The 17,257-nt window shown below is 36.6% G+C and overlaps 1 protein-coding gene across 1 annotated transcript in view; it reads right to left on the bottom strand.

Annotated features, from left to right (window-relative positions):
* Positions 1-13,146, bottom strand: part of LOC106879369 (monocarboxylate transporter 9) — a 76,456-nt gene extending 63,310 nt beyond the window's left edge. The window contains exon 1 of the mRNA XM_014928892.3: positions 12,346-13,146. The gene's annotated coding sequence lies outside the window, so the exon portion shown is untranslated. The remainder of the gene's footprint in view (positions 1-12,345) is intronic.
* Positions 13,147-17,257: the final 4,111 nt, after the last annotated feature.

The following is a 17,257-nucleotide window of genomic DNA, read 5'->3' as shown; positions in this document are numbered from 1 at the left end:
AACGACGTGCATTCAGCTGAAGAAGCCTACTGCTGTTTGCTATAGTAATCGAAGAGCAACAACTCCCGGGTCATCGCTACGAAAAGCAAAAAGAGTAAAAAAAAAAGAACCAACAAAGTGTGTAATATGTAACACAGGCAGTGAACAAAAATAAAATAGAACAGAGTGGTGGAAATAATCGCAGGCAGTAAGTAAAAACATCCACACGGAAGCCAAAAAACACAGCCAAGCTAAAGACACACCGAATAATCCACAAATGGTTGAAAAATACAATTAGTAGAAATTTTAAGGTGTTTCCATTATTTTGTCCAACCCCGGTATATATATATATATATATATGTATATATATATATATATATATATATATATATATATATATATATATATATATATATATATATATACATTCATATATATATATATATATATATATATATATATATATTGGTATATGTATATATATATATATATATATATAGGTATATGTATACGAATATATATGTATATATATGTCTCTCTCTCTCTCTCTCTCTCTCTCTATATATATATATATATATATATATATATATATGTCAGTGTGTGCATGAACGTGAGTATGTGTGTGCGATTGTGTGTGTGTGTATATGCGTGTGTACGTGCGTGCTTGAAAGAGGGAAGTGCTTGTGACCTTTACAAGCTTTCTTATATATTTATAATTTACGAATCATTTTTAGATTGAAGTTTGAAGGTTGATGCTTGTAGAGTAAAAACATGTACAGGAAGTGTTTTTCAGGGGCAGGCATGACTGAATAGTTAATAAGTTCGTTTTCCAATCACATCATTCATGGTTCAATTTCTTTTAGTGAAGATAGGAAGATGTAATAAGCTATCAGAAGAATCACTGAAAGGCAACGAAATATCTAGATGCCTCCATAAGGTAATACATATACATACGTTTATACTTACAAATCATCATTCCTGTTCTACTATCCGACCGTACTAGAGCTCTCACCACCAACAATTCACGTCAGAAGATTGCCTTCATGTATGAACCTGTCAGTGGTGAGATGCGACGTGATCGGCGCTACTATAAACAAATTTACTTTTACCTAGGAACTGGTTCTTTCCAGTTTGTCTATAAAGTAATTTTGTAAGTAGAAATACTTGCAAACCCATGTCTTTATGGCCGCTCCTTTAGTGTCGTACACTTTATAATGACTATATATATATATATATATATATATATATATATAGAGGACAGGTCTGTAGCTGCATTTTTGGCATAAAAAATTGAGATTTGATCCAGTAGAAAAATGTTTTTTTATTGAAATTTGTAGCAACGTTATAGGAGAGTAAGTAACGCCACCAGTCAAGTTTAGATCTAAATAACTTTTCTATTTTAAAAGCAAAATATATTTATCGTAGCTTCAACGATAAAAGAAAATGTAAAGAATTTCATAGTTTTGGTCCCATGCAACAAAAATTTGTATAAAAAAGTTGTGAGGTAAAATATGGAAAAAATATAAGTAAGGCAAACAATTGGATTTAAGTATAATTAACTCTTTTATTTTAAAAGCAAACTATATCTTAATTAAGCTTAAATGATAGAGCTCAATTCGAGGAATTTCACAGTATCAGTCTCATGCAATGAAGTTTTAAAAGAAAAGAAGTTATGAGTGTTTGTTTCTCAAATTTGAGGGTGCTAATATAGTTCTATACTTTTTTATGAATATAATTCTAGGGGACTTTTAACATATGTCACCGGCGACATTAAGGTAAGGAAAAATTTATCAACGACACCGCTAATTGACACATTTGACACATTAAAAACATGGATTACATGGAAAAATGCGAGCAAGAGAAATGATATTCTTAAGATTATAAATCTAGAAAAGTACAGGACAAGCTATTACATTTGGAAAAGTTCAGGACAAATTATTACATCTGGTAAAGTACAGAACAAGAAAATTTTCACTTAAAATATTGCAGCTAAAAAAATGAGAACCAGAAGTATTAATACAGCTAAAGCTTTATGGAAAGTAAGAATACTATATATGGCAGGCAAATTCATTATGTAAAAAATAAGCATTGGGTCAAGACTAAAAATGTGAAGATTTGGCAATAACTTAGGCGATAGCTCAAGCAAATTTTACTGTGAATTTGTTGGTTAAGGTAGATTTTACTGTAATATATAACTAATTTTTGTATTATTTTATTTATTGCACAAACTAATTATTACTACTATTATTTTTTAATTGAAGTAACAAGTAATAACAAATAGAAGTAATAACTTGTAATGAAATTTTTAGTTTTAATAAAGCTAATATTTTCTAAATCCAAAGATTTTATTTGAAATTTTATTCTTAGCTGCAATGTTTTAAGTAAAAATTTTCTTGTTCCGTACTTTACCAGATGTAATAAGTTGTGTTCATCTCCATTTTGGATGAAAACACAAAACGGTCTCGGAAAAAATCTCGGAAGTTCATAAAAAGCCTCGTAAAGTAAATATAATATCAAGGGGCGCAACTCTTGGGTGACACCTTTTGAATGATTATCTCCCTTGATTTTGCCATTTGGAGAAAAAAGTGTTGGTTGATGAATTTGTATTATATAGTATCATATTCTGTGTATTTGTGATGTTCGTATGTTTGTGTGCTGAGGGAATTCATAACGTGTGTTTCTTCTATGTGAGGAGTTCGTGTGTTGTATATTATTCAATGTTCAAGTTCAGAGAAAGAAACTATCCTGGCGAGGTTAGCGGCACGGGTGGTGCTTCCTCTTTGAAATGTCGGAGTGTGAAATATTGCTTGTGTATGCAGGGAGAAAATGTTTCATTCCTAATATTTAGGATGTTATCTGTTGACTGTATGATATTTAGTTTTTCAGTGATACAGAGGTCACATGTGGTACACCGCTCTCTGTATTTTCAGGCTTTAGCAATGATGCTCCATGTTATCTAAGAGTTGCTTATTTCGTCTTCTTTCAATGTCCATATCATATTGGATAAGGATGTCACATGTCTTTTATTTTTATTCCTGAATGACGTCACGTGTTGTGTGTATCTTTGCTTGAACAAGTTGCTCGTTATTCTGATATGTGTCTTTGTTACTCTGTTGGGAGCCATGATTTTGGCCTTATATATAAGTTCTTTTTGCGGATAGTTATTATTTAGAGGACAGCAGTTTGGAGATCTATAGTTACAGAGTCTTTCGGGGGTATTTCTGGTGTGCTTATTTTTTATTGTGGTTGAGTATTATTGACACTATATTGGGGAGGCAACTATAGTTAACTTCAACAGTGTTTCTGTTGAAGATCTTATGGTATTTGTGTGAATATGGGAAATGATTTTCCATTAATTTAAAGAATTTCCTAATTATGTTAGTGGCTACATTTATGCTATAAAGTGGGTTAAACCGTAAGTTTTCCCCCATCTACGTCTTCTTGATCTATCTGCATTTGGTTCAATGTAGTTTATGCTATTCTTGAAGTTGGACCTATCTAATACAGCATTATGATATGGGCAGCTTTTTCAAAAGTGTCTTTATCGGCGGATAGATTCGAGTCGCGTCTGCTGATGTTATTAGTTAATTGTTTAATGACTGCTGGTGAGCGATTGGAGCCTATGTCTACGTACGAGGCTTCCTCATTTGGTTTGTGGTAGGCTTTAGATTGGCCTGTACTAAGGTTCATGTTAATATCTAGGAAGTTGACTTTTTTAAGGTTGGTCCTAATTGTGGTTCTTAGACCGAATTGGTTAAATATTTTGCATAATTTTTTCTTATCCTGTGCATATCGTGTCCGTTTTTATTGTGTATTACTCCCAGGCCATCGTCCCTATATAAAGCCATGTTGGCCTCTTATTTCTTTTCTAAGGATATCTAGGATATAAAGGCTTATAAGGCCAGCTATCTCTGCTCCATCATAGCTCCCTATTGCCACACCAAATAGCTCATCCCCATTCTTTTATACCCAATAGAAATTATCGTGAAAAAGTAATAACTTCTCTGCGTTCATTATATCTATATCACTGCTTATTATGGTAAACTAATGACTTTTTTTCAGTGTTTGTTATTTGCCTTACTAAATTCAAGTGCCTTTTGAAGTAAGCTTTTGGAGATCGAGGGGTAAAACTCCACGATATCAAATTGGATAAATTTGCATTTGGGCATATCATCTATTTTTAAACCATTCAATAGTTGCACTACATATCCACTGAGTAATGTTTGAGTATGCTCTAATATGTCGTATGATCTTATCTAATATCTTTTTTGTGTTTCCATCCAAAATGGAGATGAACACCATTCCTCCATGTGATCGGCTTGAATAATTAAGATATTAAGATATCTTTCTTAACATCAAATCAATAGTAACCTTAATACATAAATGGAGAAATTTTATCCTTCAATGCGGTGTTGAACGCTCATTTTCGTCGTTTGACATTTACGTACATATATACGACGGGCCTTGGTCGGCCCGAGTCTATAGTAGAATACATTTTCCCAAGGTGCCACGCAGTGGTACTGAACCCGGAACTATATGGCTTGGAAGCAAGCTTCTTCCGTTCAAGCTGGAACTCCGCAACTTTCATACTTGATGAAGAATATTCCAATAATTTCTGACGAGACGTATATAAGCAGCTTATCAGTAAAATGAAGAACGTCATTCGGAGAGTGACTTGGAAAGTGCACTCTTATACAAATAAGAGTGAAAAGTCACCAACAAATCTTGTAGCATTAAAACTCGTATTTATTTTTCGCTACAGATAAAAGAACTGCCGTATTTTGGTGCCGAATTTCTAAAATGGCAAACGAACGCCGTTAAAAAATGCAGTATGAAATCAATCCGCAAATGAAATATTTAACGAAATTTGTATTCTCCAACAAAGCTAAAAAGCTGTACGAACAAGGTAATAAAGCTTACATTGCATACTTAAATAATAATATTGATTTCAAATCTTGGTACAAGACCAGCGACTTCGGGAGAAAGTGTCAGTCGATTACATCGACCACAGTGCTCGGCTGGTACTTATTTTATCGACCCCCTCAAGGATAAAAGGCAAAGTGGTCCTCGACGGAATTTGAACTCAGAACGCGAAGACAGATGAAATGCCGCTAATCATTTTGTCCTGCGTGCTAATGATTCTGCCAGCTCGCCGCCTTTACTTAGACAATAATATTATACACAAGAATACAGAAAAGTACAAAAACTTATGACGAGATTAATGTGAAGATAACACCATAGCATCCAGGTTAAAATTAGACATTGATTTACAAAGTTTAGGAAAATGTGAAACCTATATAACGTTAAAGGATCATAAGGAGTCAACGTTACATCTTACTTCAAGTGAAAAGTTACTAACCTTGTTAAATTTAGGAGAGTAAACAAATATATCCTAAACAGCATTAACAACAAAATTAGAAATCTGTCGCATTAATACGGTAGAGTAGCAGCACGAACAATTTAGTTAACTGGTTCGGTAATATCGGAGACAAAGATATACGTGGATATACGCTTATCGACATCGTCGATTTTTAATCATTCATCTCCAAAATTCACTTTTTAAAGCACTGGAATTTTGGAAGAAATGCTCTCAAACCTATACACATCAACTGGAGGAAAACAACGAGACTTTCTTCAGTTTTTCGTTACTGTTGCAGCTGCGAAATTATTCCACTTTGTTGTAGAATGCTTTTGGTAGCTCGACCTGCTAGAAATGGCAACTGAGCCTCTCTTAAATCATATATTACATCTTAAAAGAAAAAGAACTGTTTTGATAATGTAGTTTAAAGTACGCAATTTCCGAAAAATAACGTGGTAGTTGTTGATCATACTTTACACCATAGATCTGATCGATTTAAGCTCATTTAGGCCTACATAGCAGCAGTAGCAGCAGCAGTAGCAGCAACAACAATAACAATAACAACTATTGCAACAAGTGCAGGCGTGGTAGTATGGTAAGTAGCTTGTTTCCTACCACATGGTTCTGGGTTCAGTCCCTCTGCATGACACCGTGGTCAAGTGTCTTCTCCTATAGTCTCGGACCAATCAAAGCCGCGTGAGTGGATTTGGTAGACTGACATTGAAAGAAGCTCGTCGTACACACACACACACACACACACACACACGCGCACACGCACATGTCCTCCACCCTCACTTGACAACTGGCGTTAGTATGTTTACGTTCCCATAACTTAGTGGGTCGGCAAAATGAACCGGTAGAATTATCAAACTGGTCATTAATACCGGAAAAAATTAATTTACAATCCGACAGAGAAAAGAATATCGGTTGTTAAACATCAAGAGTTATCTAAATATTTTATTATCAACCTCAATTACAATTGAGTCTAAGTTGAGAAAAAAGTTTTTGAAAAAAAAGTACCCGTTACTTGACAATGTTTCAAACTCTCTCAACTTCAACAACAACTATGGTAACCAATTTTTATTCCCAAAGATGATTCAATAGTACAAAATGGTGATTCAATAGTTGAAATGCAATAGTTTTAAATAGGTAGTGAAAAAATAACAAGAAATCAGAAATTACTCATTTTGCCCCAGTTACCAATTTTAGCCCACTCCCCTATACTAATTTCAAGTATTTGACAAAATGACGAAAGATATCGAAAAATTAAAGAAAGGAAAAAGTTTCATTTAATGAAAAACATTTGAACATATATGCAATAATTCTAAAGCAAATAAATGAATAAATAAATAAATAAAATGCTTTTAGCTGTTGAGATGTAGTTTTATAATTAGAACTAAATTCAAAATTTCAATTTCGGAACATATTCCTTCCTTGTTCTTTCGGAAAATATAACCAAAGTTTTCAATACTTCACTGAAATAATGTAGTTTAGAATAGCAATATAATGTGTGTGTTTGTGTGTGCGCCTTCAGTTGCAAGGTTATTGCTCAGTCATGCGTTGAAAGAAGGAATTTGGACTAGAGGCAATAAATAACTTATTTTTATCAATGTTTTTATTTTCATATACATTCATACTCTTTCTCTCTCCCCCCCTCTCTCTCTCTCACAGACACACAGATTCGGGTCTGCTTTGTAGTTTTTCAATGGAATTGTGTCTGCTTTTGGGACTGGGTAGCAAATTACTTTTAATTGAATGAATTGGTGTCGCTAACGTGGAGAAATCTATGGTTATTAATAAAAAAGAGGATCCATTACATTTTTAAAGATATGTTTGTATATTGAAAGAGAGCCTCTTCATGCAAGACTGCTGGAAGGGACCCGGGGCAATTTTTCCCTTCGCCACCCTCTATAAATCGGCCCCGGTCTCTGCACGCCAGAGTAGAAGCATTCAAGTTTAGTAAACGCTCAATGATTTGGAAGAATAGTTACTAGAGATTGAAATACATTGCTGGGCTGTTCTATTTTCATATCACACCTGATCTATATCAGTAATATGCTTGTTTCTTATTTAATGTGCTTCGAATGTGAGTTTACTACTACTACTACTACTACTACTACTGAAGGTCGACGACCGATCCGGTTGTTTAAGCGGTTGCAGACGTCAGCAAAAAAATGCCACAAACTGTATCCTACCGTCGTAAAAAATATGAAGGGCAAATTGGCTTTTGTAGTCACTGAAACACAAGACGGAATGGTTGTAGCTGGAACGCCCTTGATCGGAAGTTTGCTCTTCAAGTGATTCCAGCCGTGAAGATACAATCGTTTTATGGTTATTTAAGGCCTGATTACGCAACGTGTCCTTCGGTTGACTCGGCGTTAAACATCAACATCAAGAGCAGTGGAAGCAACGACATCGACAATAACGAAACAACAAACACAACAGCAACTACTACTACTACTACTACTACTACTACTACTACTACTACTACTACCACCACCACCACCACCATACTACTACTACTACTACTACTACTACTACTACTACTACTACTACTACTACTACTACTACTACTACTACTATTGCTGCTGCTTTGTTGTTATTATTGTTACTGTTACTGCTGCTTCCATTAATTTTTTAAAAGTCGGTTTGGAGAAAGGGACAGCGCGCACATGCCTTTTTGCAGACTCTCTGTGCCCGGTAAGATCGACATTGTTAACGTTCCCATTAAACTGTTGCATATTGACGCAGCAGGAAAGACATGAGCAGGGAGGGATTTTCTAAGTGCCATCATTCTGGGCAGAAGGGGACGAGGTTGGTATCTCAAAGGTGGTATCACAATACCAGCAACTTCCGAGGAGCAAAGGCTGTTGTAGTAGTGAGAGAAATGCAGGTTGAAAACATCACTTTTGTGGGCCAGAGGCCGGTGTGCGTCAGTAACTAACTTTATGCCAATCAGATGAGTGACTTTTCTGTAGATAAGGTCTAGGATATCTATGCGTGTAGCAGCAGCAGCACTATCCCATATGTGGAAGCGAACCCCCACCTTTGTGGACCTCATATGAACTTTGTAGGGGGTCAGCGATTATTGAGGCTGAAATGTTTTCTGGCTCTGAAGAGAAGGGCCAGTCTTTGAAGATGAAGTCTTACGTATGCTAAATATGTGCTCTTGCTATGGAAAGACCCTCAGTGATGGCGAATCCTAATATTTGGAGCGATTACAAGAATTCTTGTAGCTTGTGGCTCATGTTTAAGCGTTGGTGCAATGGAGTGAGGTGCGATGATATTTTCTTGAGATGAACAGTGTTTTTCTTTTTATTCTTTTTGCTGTCGAAGGAATCAAAATCTGCAGGAGTACTTTTGTCGTCTTTGTTTTTGGAGCAAGTGGAGATTTTGCAAGTTCTATTGGTCAGTGGTTACCAGCAGCCATCCAAAATATTACATAACATTTTTACACTCTAACTCTTTATTAATGAGAAGACAAAGTGGAGACTGTGTCCATATAATTATTTCTTCGTTCTGCGGTTGCTTCCCAACCAGATGGTTGCAGGTTCAGTCCCACTGCGCGGCACCTTGTGCAAGTGTCTTCTACTATAGCCTCTGACCAACCAAAGTCTTGTAAGTGGACTTAGTGGATGGGAACTAAAAGAAGCACGTTGTATATATGTGTGTGTGTCTTTGCGTCTGTGTTTGTCCCCTACCACCGCTTGGCAACTTAGCGGTTCGGCAAAAGAAACCATCAGGCTTAAAAAGTACTGGACTTGATTTGTTTGTTTAAACTTCTTCAATGACTGAAACAAGTAAAAGATAAAATATAAAAGTTGTCAACGTATCCTCCGGCTTTTTCATCCTTACAAGACTCCCCTCTCTGTTAGAAACAACGATCCAGTCTGCATGTGAATAATGTTTCGTTGCGGAAAGCTAAGGAAAATTGTATGGTAGCATCATTTGCCGGAGGGAGGCAAGTCATTGGTATATAAAAGGGAGAGAGTGGGGGTGATGGGATCAAACGTTGGGGTGCAGCAGAGCTGTTAGAATTTTAGTCTATCATATCGACCATAAAATTTATTTCATTTGCTTCTGTTAAATCGTTAGGATACAAGACATGAATTTAGAGTACCAATTTTTTCCCAGTGGTGTCTCCGTAAAGACAAGCTTCGCAACACACGTAAACATACAGGAATTAATGTACACATATAAAAATATTTTTTGTCTTTTACTTGTTTCAGTCATTTGACTGCGGCCATGCTGGGGCACCACCTTGAAAGAATTTTTAGTCGAATGTATCGACCTCAATACTTATTTTCTTTTTATAAGTCTGGTGCTTATTCTATCGGTCTTAGCCGAACCGCTAGGTTACGGGAATGTAAACACACCAGCACCGGTTGTCAAACAGTGGTGAGGGGACAAACACACACACACACACACACACACACACACACACACACACACACACACACACACACAAATGCATACATCATACCTACATATATATATAATATATATAATATAATATAGTATAATATAATATATATATATATATATATATATATATACGACGAGCTATTTCAGTTTCCGTCTACCAAATCCACTCATAAGGCTTTGTTCGGCCCGCAACAGGACTGAACCCGGGTCCATACGACAGGATTCCGCACAATTTACCTCTACCGATTGCAAGCACAAAACATTAAGTCAATCCGAGGCTTTAGTAGAATACGCTTGTTTCAAATGTTACGCAGTGGGACCGAACCGAGATGCATGTGGCTGTGGACCGAACATCTTAACCACATGGCCATCTTGTCGCGTAAAAGTAAATAAAAGAATTAAATAAAATTTATTCACAATATCTTGACAATGCTCGCTATGGTGAGAATGTGACAAATGCACACGGTTTCGCAATTAGCAATTAAGTAAAACAAGTTAGTATGGCAAATAAAATGACATATAAGGTCTTTGCTGGAAAATAATTGAGAGGAGAGACGAGTGGCAGAGAGAGAGAGAGAGAGAGAGGGAGGGGGGAGAAAGAGAGAGAGAGAGAGGGGGAAAGAGAGAGAGAAAGAGAGAGAGAGAGATAAGAGACAGATAAGAATTTAGAGGCTATGAGAGAGAAGAAAGTGGTAGCACTTGAAATAGAGACGAAGGACGGAATTTATTTTGAAAGGGTATACACACACACACATGTGTGTGTGTGTGTGTGTGTGTGTGTATGTACATGTATATGTATATACTACGTATGTGTATATATTATATATATGTATATGCATATACATACATACGTATATATATATATATATATATATATATATATATATATATATATATATATACACATATATATATATATATACATATATGTATATATATATATATATATATATATATATATATACATGTATGTATATGCATACATATGTGTATACAGAGAGAGAGAGAGAGAGAGAGAGAGAGAGAGAGAGAGAGAGAGAAAGGGGGACAGCTTGACACTATGAACAGAATGAGGGTATGAAATGGTGCGAGAGGGAGAGAGACCAAGAGAGAGGTATTGAAACAACGGGAAGCCGAATATGTCAAAGCTTTCAGTTTAACTCGTTAGCTAATCACTTCATTTTGATTAAATTTAAACCACACGCAAACACAAGCAAATACAATGTACTCACATTATACTTACACAGTCATACACGCAAACACACACATACAACAACACGCACCACATATTCACACACACATGCACCACATATTCACACACACACATACACACACAAACGCAAGCAAACACATTCACTGATACACACGCATACACACACACAAACTGAAAACAGATTAGGCAATATTGACCACTTCTATTCGACCCTCCCTTTTCCCGATCGAGCGGTTGGCAATTTCGATAAAACTAAACAGCAATAATGTCTTGTATGGAACCAGGTACATATTGGGAATGCAATTGTCTGGCACTTTTTTTGAAGAGCATTAATAAGCAAAACGATGTGCGCAAACAATCACGGTCAAGCCAAACAGGGTTCCAAACTCGCCTTGCTTCGCCAAGAGTGCATTACACGGACCTACTACTTTGATATCGTCCTTTTCCCCGAGGTTAACAATAATAAAATGACGCGCTGTAGATACGAGAGCAGGACGCAAAAAGAAGCACAAAGCAACTATAAGGATTTGAATGACTCTGTTTTATTCTGGGTAAGAATATTATTATGCGTGGCTGTGTGGTAAGAAGCTTGCTTCCCAACCACACATGGTTCCGGGTTCAGTCGCACAGCGTTGCACCTTGGGTAAGTGCCTTCTACTATAGTTTCGGGCCGACCAAAGCTTTTTGAGTGGATTTGGTTGACGGAAACTGAAAGAAGCCTGTCATATGTGTGTGTGTATTTGTGTGTGTGCTTGTCACTCACCACCGCTTGAGACCAGTGTTGGTGTGTTTATGTCTCCGTACCTTAGCGGTCCGGCAAAAGAGGCTGATAGAATAAGTTCTAAGCTTAAAAATACCCTGGGGTCGATTTGTTCGACTAAAACCTTTCAATGTTGTGCCCCAGCATGGCTGCAGTCAGTCTAATGACTGAAAAAGTAAAAGATAATATATATATATATACATATATATATATATATATACACACACACACACACTCCTGCATGTATATATGAGTACAGCGCTGACTTTTTCGGACACTGATGATCCGGAACCTCTTGTAGTCTACAGTAATTTATAGGTACTTAATCTAACGTAAAGGCATCTGTATTTCATTTAATTATTTGATTAAATTTAATATTTGTTTAATTTAGAATGTATTGACCTAAAGTGACCATTCTTGGTTCGGAAAAATCAGTTATCCAGAGAATCTATGGAACCAAAGTTTGCGGAAAATCGATGCGGTTCCTGTATAAGATTAAACTGTATTAAGTATATAATTCAGCATTAATAAAATAATATCTGGCTATGTGCCAAAATTTAAAATCAATATTAATAAAACAATACATTCAAACGAAAAGTATAAACTTACCTTGAACGATGTTGGTGGTTAATTTATTTTCAGATCTTCTTGTAAATCAGTGTCGTGCAGCTAAATTTAACACCGAACAAAAAAATTGTACAATGAAAATGTTTAAATATTACATTTTCTTAGCTGTACATAATTTCGAATTGAAGTGTTAGCGGTAACTAACCACTCAATATACGGAATGTTTTGTGTTTGTACGTGTGTTTGTGTATGTGTGTTTGTGTGAGTGAGAGTGTGTGGAGTATGTGTGTGTGTGTGAGAAAGAGAGACAGGGAGAGAAAGAGAGAGAGGGAGAGAGGGAGAAAGAGAAACTGTACGGGAGAATATAATCTCAAGGCAAAAATGTTATGTAGATGCTACACATGGGAATTTCCTTAATAGCAGAATAATTGTTCCATGGAACGGCCTCATGTTGAAAAACGTCCTCTGGCAAATAAAATCAAATGGGTCGCCTTGATCATTTTTCATACAAAGTATTTTTCTCAATTAGCTTCGCTCTTAATCTTATTTCATTTTTCAGGTCCTTTTCAAATTTTCTTACCCAATTTTCACTTAAAATGACGAAATATATTGCTCATCCTTGTACATCATGATATGTTCTTGTTACTTTACCTATCAGCAGTCACAATTATCACTATATACCAGAGAATTCAACAAGATCTGGTGAACTACAATTAATTTTCATTTATTTATCAATGTGCTTATTTATCTATTTATTTATTTCGTTGTTTTTTTTTCCACTTTAATCTAGTTCGTGCCTTTCTTTCATAAACAATAATGTAAGGCAGTTAAGTGATTAGTCTCATCACATGACCTGGTTGTTGTTCACTTCTGTTTGGGCGGGTGTGTTAATGATTCGTAGGTTATCATATTACTTGAATTTTCACTGCCTACTGACTATGTAACCCCCATTAACACAGGTCAAATTGAGGTCTTGCGCAACGCGTAATCATCAAAATACAATTCACCGTTAACCCCTCTCCCTTTGATCCCTACATCCACCTCGGCTTTAATTTCTTTCATATCTGCCTATCATCTTTATCTCTTTCTTTCTTTATTCTACCTCACTCTCTCTGTACACACACACACACACACACACACACACACACACACACACACACACACACAAGACTAACATATTATAAAGACAACGTTTTGGCAGTGACGCAGGCATTAGATATTTTTAGCGTATATTTGTATATATTTGCATGAGACCAAGAAGCAAAAAGGCGAAATACACCAAGTCGAGGGGGTAAATGACAGAAGAGTCAATAATCACTAGCGTAGTTTGTAATCATTTTAACTGGAAGCACGTATAGTTTTTGTTGTTTAGCCCCAGGTCAGCGAGTGAGCAGCCAGATGAGGAAGTTTCCAGTAGCAATCATCCATCTTATCATATCCCAGAGACTAAATTCTTCCTTTTGAAAGCACACACACACACACACACACACACACACACACACACACACACACACACACACACACACACACACACACACACACACACACACACACACTACTTTGAAAGCTACGGTCAACTCAATCGCTGACCAAACGAAACTTCGGTTCAGGATCGTAATTCTAGTTTTTATTTCGCAAAAATTAACACTCGCTCTCTTTATTCAGTCTGTCTTTTGCTCTTGTATCTCACATTATCTTTATTTATCGTAATTAACATTGATTACCTTAGCTACACTGTCCAATTAAGCCATTAATGTCTTAAGGTTAATTTGTATTATATTTAATTCAATTGTATAATTTTCTGACTGTCATGCGTTAATGGGTTAAACAATATTGACAAAGGCGGCGACCTGGCAGAATCGTTAGCACGCCGGGCGAGATGCTGAGCGGTATTTCGTCTGTCGTTACGTTCTGAGTTCAAATTCCGCCGAGGTCGACTTTGCCTTTCATCCTTTCGGAGTCAATTAAATAAGTACCAGTTACGCACTGGGGTCGATATAATCGGCTTAATCCCTGTCTGTCCTTGTTTGTCCCCTCTATGTTTAGCCCCCTGTGGGCAATAAAGAAATAAATAATGACTTCACTCTAACAGTTGCTAATACGTATTAAAGAGGAAACCTGTAGGAAGCCGTTCAAAGTGAGCGATATTGTTGTCGTCGTCGTTGTTTAGTCTCACGTTAACTCTGAGCAAATTTATGATAAAAATATTTCAAACCGTGACCACCCCGTTTTTAGGAATATAGAAAAAAAACAAACAAACAAAAGAAATAAAAAAAAAATACAAAAACTGAAAATACAACATTCATCATAGGCGATCGAGTACGACTTTAAAGTATATATCATGCTTTCGCGAAATATTCCAGGAGCCCATGAGACCAGACACAAGCATCCTCACAACTCTACTATCTTTGGCTCGGCTGAATATCTAGGATGTATTACCTGGGTGAGAGGGAGGCCTGAACTTTCCCTAGGCTGGTAATGAAAGGCAAAGTTGACCCCAGAGGGATTTGAACTCGGAGGGTAGAGAGACGAAACAAATGCCACAACTCTCCGAAGCTCTAACGACTCTGTCAGTCGCCTGCCTTTGGGGTATTTTTGTCAACGTTACTTAATCTGACCTTCCGCCATTTTAAGACAGTAGACCGCCATTTGAATGAGATTAGGTTACTTTTTCTTGCAGGTCGACTAACCTTGAAAAGGCTCTCTCTCGTTGACTCGAAAATATTGTATCAGCACGAATTGGCTGATTAGAAGGCAGCCGTGCTAATACACCTCCATTGCTTCATGATCGTATAAAGAGACTTTGAACAGTTTGACAAGAAATCGTCTGCGAGGCTCATTCCAATACAGGGTTATTTCCCCCTCAGCCGTTTGCTAGTCTTACCACTTTCAAGACACTGAGACTATTTGGTCTCTAGTGGGCAATCTTGCGCCACAGTCTTACTCACAGAGAATGGAAATTTGAATTTGGGTCTAGTCACCAAACTTTTGTTCTGACATGAACTAGAGACTGATTACTTCCACACAGGTATTTCTATGTGTCTGCACATAAGCAGGAATAGTAATTGGTGGAGAGCAGTATATGACTGTTTGGATAGAATTTTTAGATTGCAAACGGAAAAGTCAACAAGGAAATAGACACAAAGGAGTACTGTGCTGTATCTATGGCCAAAGACTACTATGAACTCACTTAGCTGTAAATGGTAACCATAGGGGTACATACTGTTCAAAATTACAAGGGGTGAGAACTGTGTATAATAGACGAATGCTTCATTCGCTTGTAGTACTCAATTCAGATTGTCCCATCGGCCTACTTGGAAGGGCTAATTACGATGAACTCATCAAGTGGCGCCTCTGGGAACTAATGGAACCTCTACGTGTTCATTTCGACTTATTAGAAATAATACTCAAATCTCACTCAACTCATATCAACCTAGAGTCTTAAAAAAACGAAGGCTACACTGGACGATGCAACTATCGCTATTCAAAAAGGCGGCATAAAAATGGATGTAGTGCTTTTTGATCATAAATCTGCACAATCTTGAACTTGAACTTGAACTTGGAGTAAGTACAACAACGGGCTATGGAATACCGCACTGATATCGCTAAATAACTAACTCTGAGGTCCCATGTTTCATTTGGGTGGACCTTACTGATTTCAATGCTTTGAAATTAACCGAACTGGTACCTCTAACATGAATCGGGAGGTCTTTTTTCTTAATAACATCGGAAATTCAATTCAATATTTTTTATTATTAAGGTGGCGAGCTGGTAGAATCGATAGCACACCGGCAAAAAGCTTAGCGGCATTTCGTCCGCCATTAGGTCTTGAGTTTAAATTCTGCTGAGGTCTTCTTTGACTTTTATCCTTTCGAAACACCAGTTGAACACTGGGGTCGATCTGATCGACTTATCCCTTCTCCGAAATTGCTGGACTCGTACCAAAATCTGAAGCCAATGTTTATCATATTGGGAAAGTACGATGAAATTTCTTCTAGATGACGGAATATTTGTTTTTAACATTATTAATGATGTCCAGCTACATAAACAAATAAAGTGATTCAAAAGTTCTTTTATGTATGAATGTTCTGTTCTGTTTTTAATTATTTGAAGTCTTGCTGTGAGGAAGGAGCTAGTTTCTAACAAAGATACAAAGTTCTAACACTGGATTGCATATTAGAAAAACAATGTCACAATTTGAAAACGAGAACAGTCTTGCATATTTTTACTACTCCGTTTACAGCTTGTTTGCAATGTGCGAATTAACTGGTTGATTTCTTTTTCTGAGAACTCTAGCTAATCCAGATTGTCACTTAGGCATTTATTTGTTGCTGCAGGCCATTCAGCTGAAATAAATACCAGTCGGGTGCGATCGAACATAAGCACCCATGCATATGCACACAAAGTGAGATGAGAGCAACGAAACACTCACAAGTACAGCAGCTGATAGCGGCGAATTCTACCAATTGGTGGAATCTTTTAGTGCCTTCCAGAGAGCTTATAACAGGTCATTAAACCTGCTTGAAATAACAGGTAAATGTCCTCAGATCTTATCCCACTGTCTTTAAAAAATGAATGGCACAATAGCTAATGTAGTCACGGAAGCACTATACAAATTACAGTGCTGGAAAATCCATAGATGTTGGTAAAATAATTGAATTTATTAGATATACTGGATAGCCGTAAACGGCTGACATGTTTATATACAGTTTCAACACGGACAAGAAAAAAGGAATCGATTAGACTATAGTTTCAAATGTGTTTACATTCTTATTGGTAATTGTTTATTCTACTCGTAACTGATTACTATTATTAAGCGATTTATTAGACCAAGTAGACCGATTTAACAAATATTTGGTGACAAACGAATACTTCGTTTATTGAGGGAAACATTGTCTGAATAAAAGGCAGCAGGAACGCCTTTGATCATGGGTCAGCTCAATCTGCTCTGGTT

The sequence above is a fragment of the Octopus bimaculoides genome, chromosome 20 (assembly GCF_046866305.1).
Source record: "Octopus bimaculoides isolate indiv1 chromosome 20, ASM4686630v1, whole genome shotgun sequence".
NCBI lineage: Eukaryota > Metazoa > Mollusca > Cephalopoda > Octopoda > Octopodidae > Octopus > Octopus bimaculoides.
Note: the sequence above shows the minus strand (reverse complement) of the source record. Positions and strands in the feature narration are given on the sequence as shown.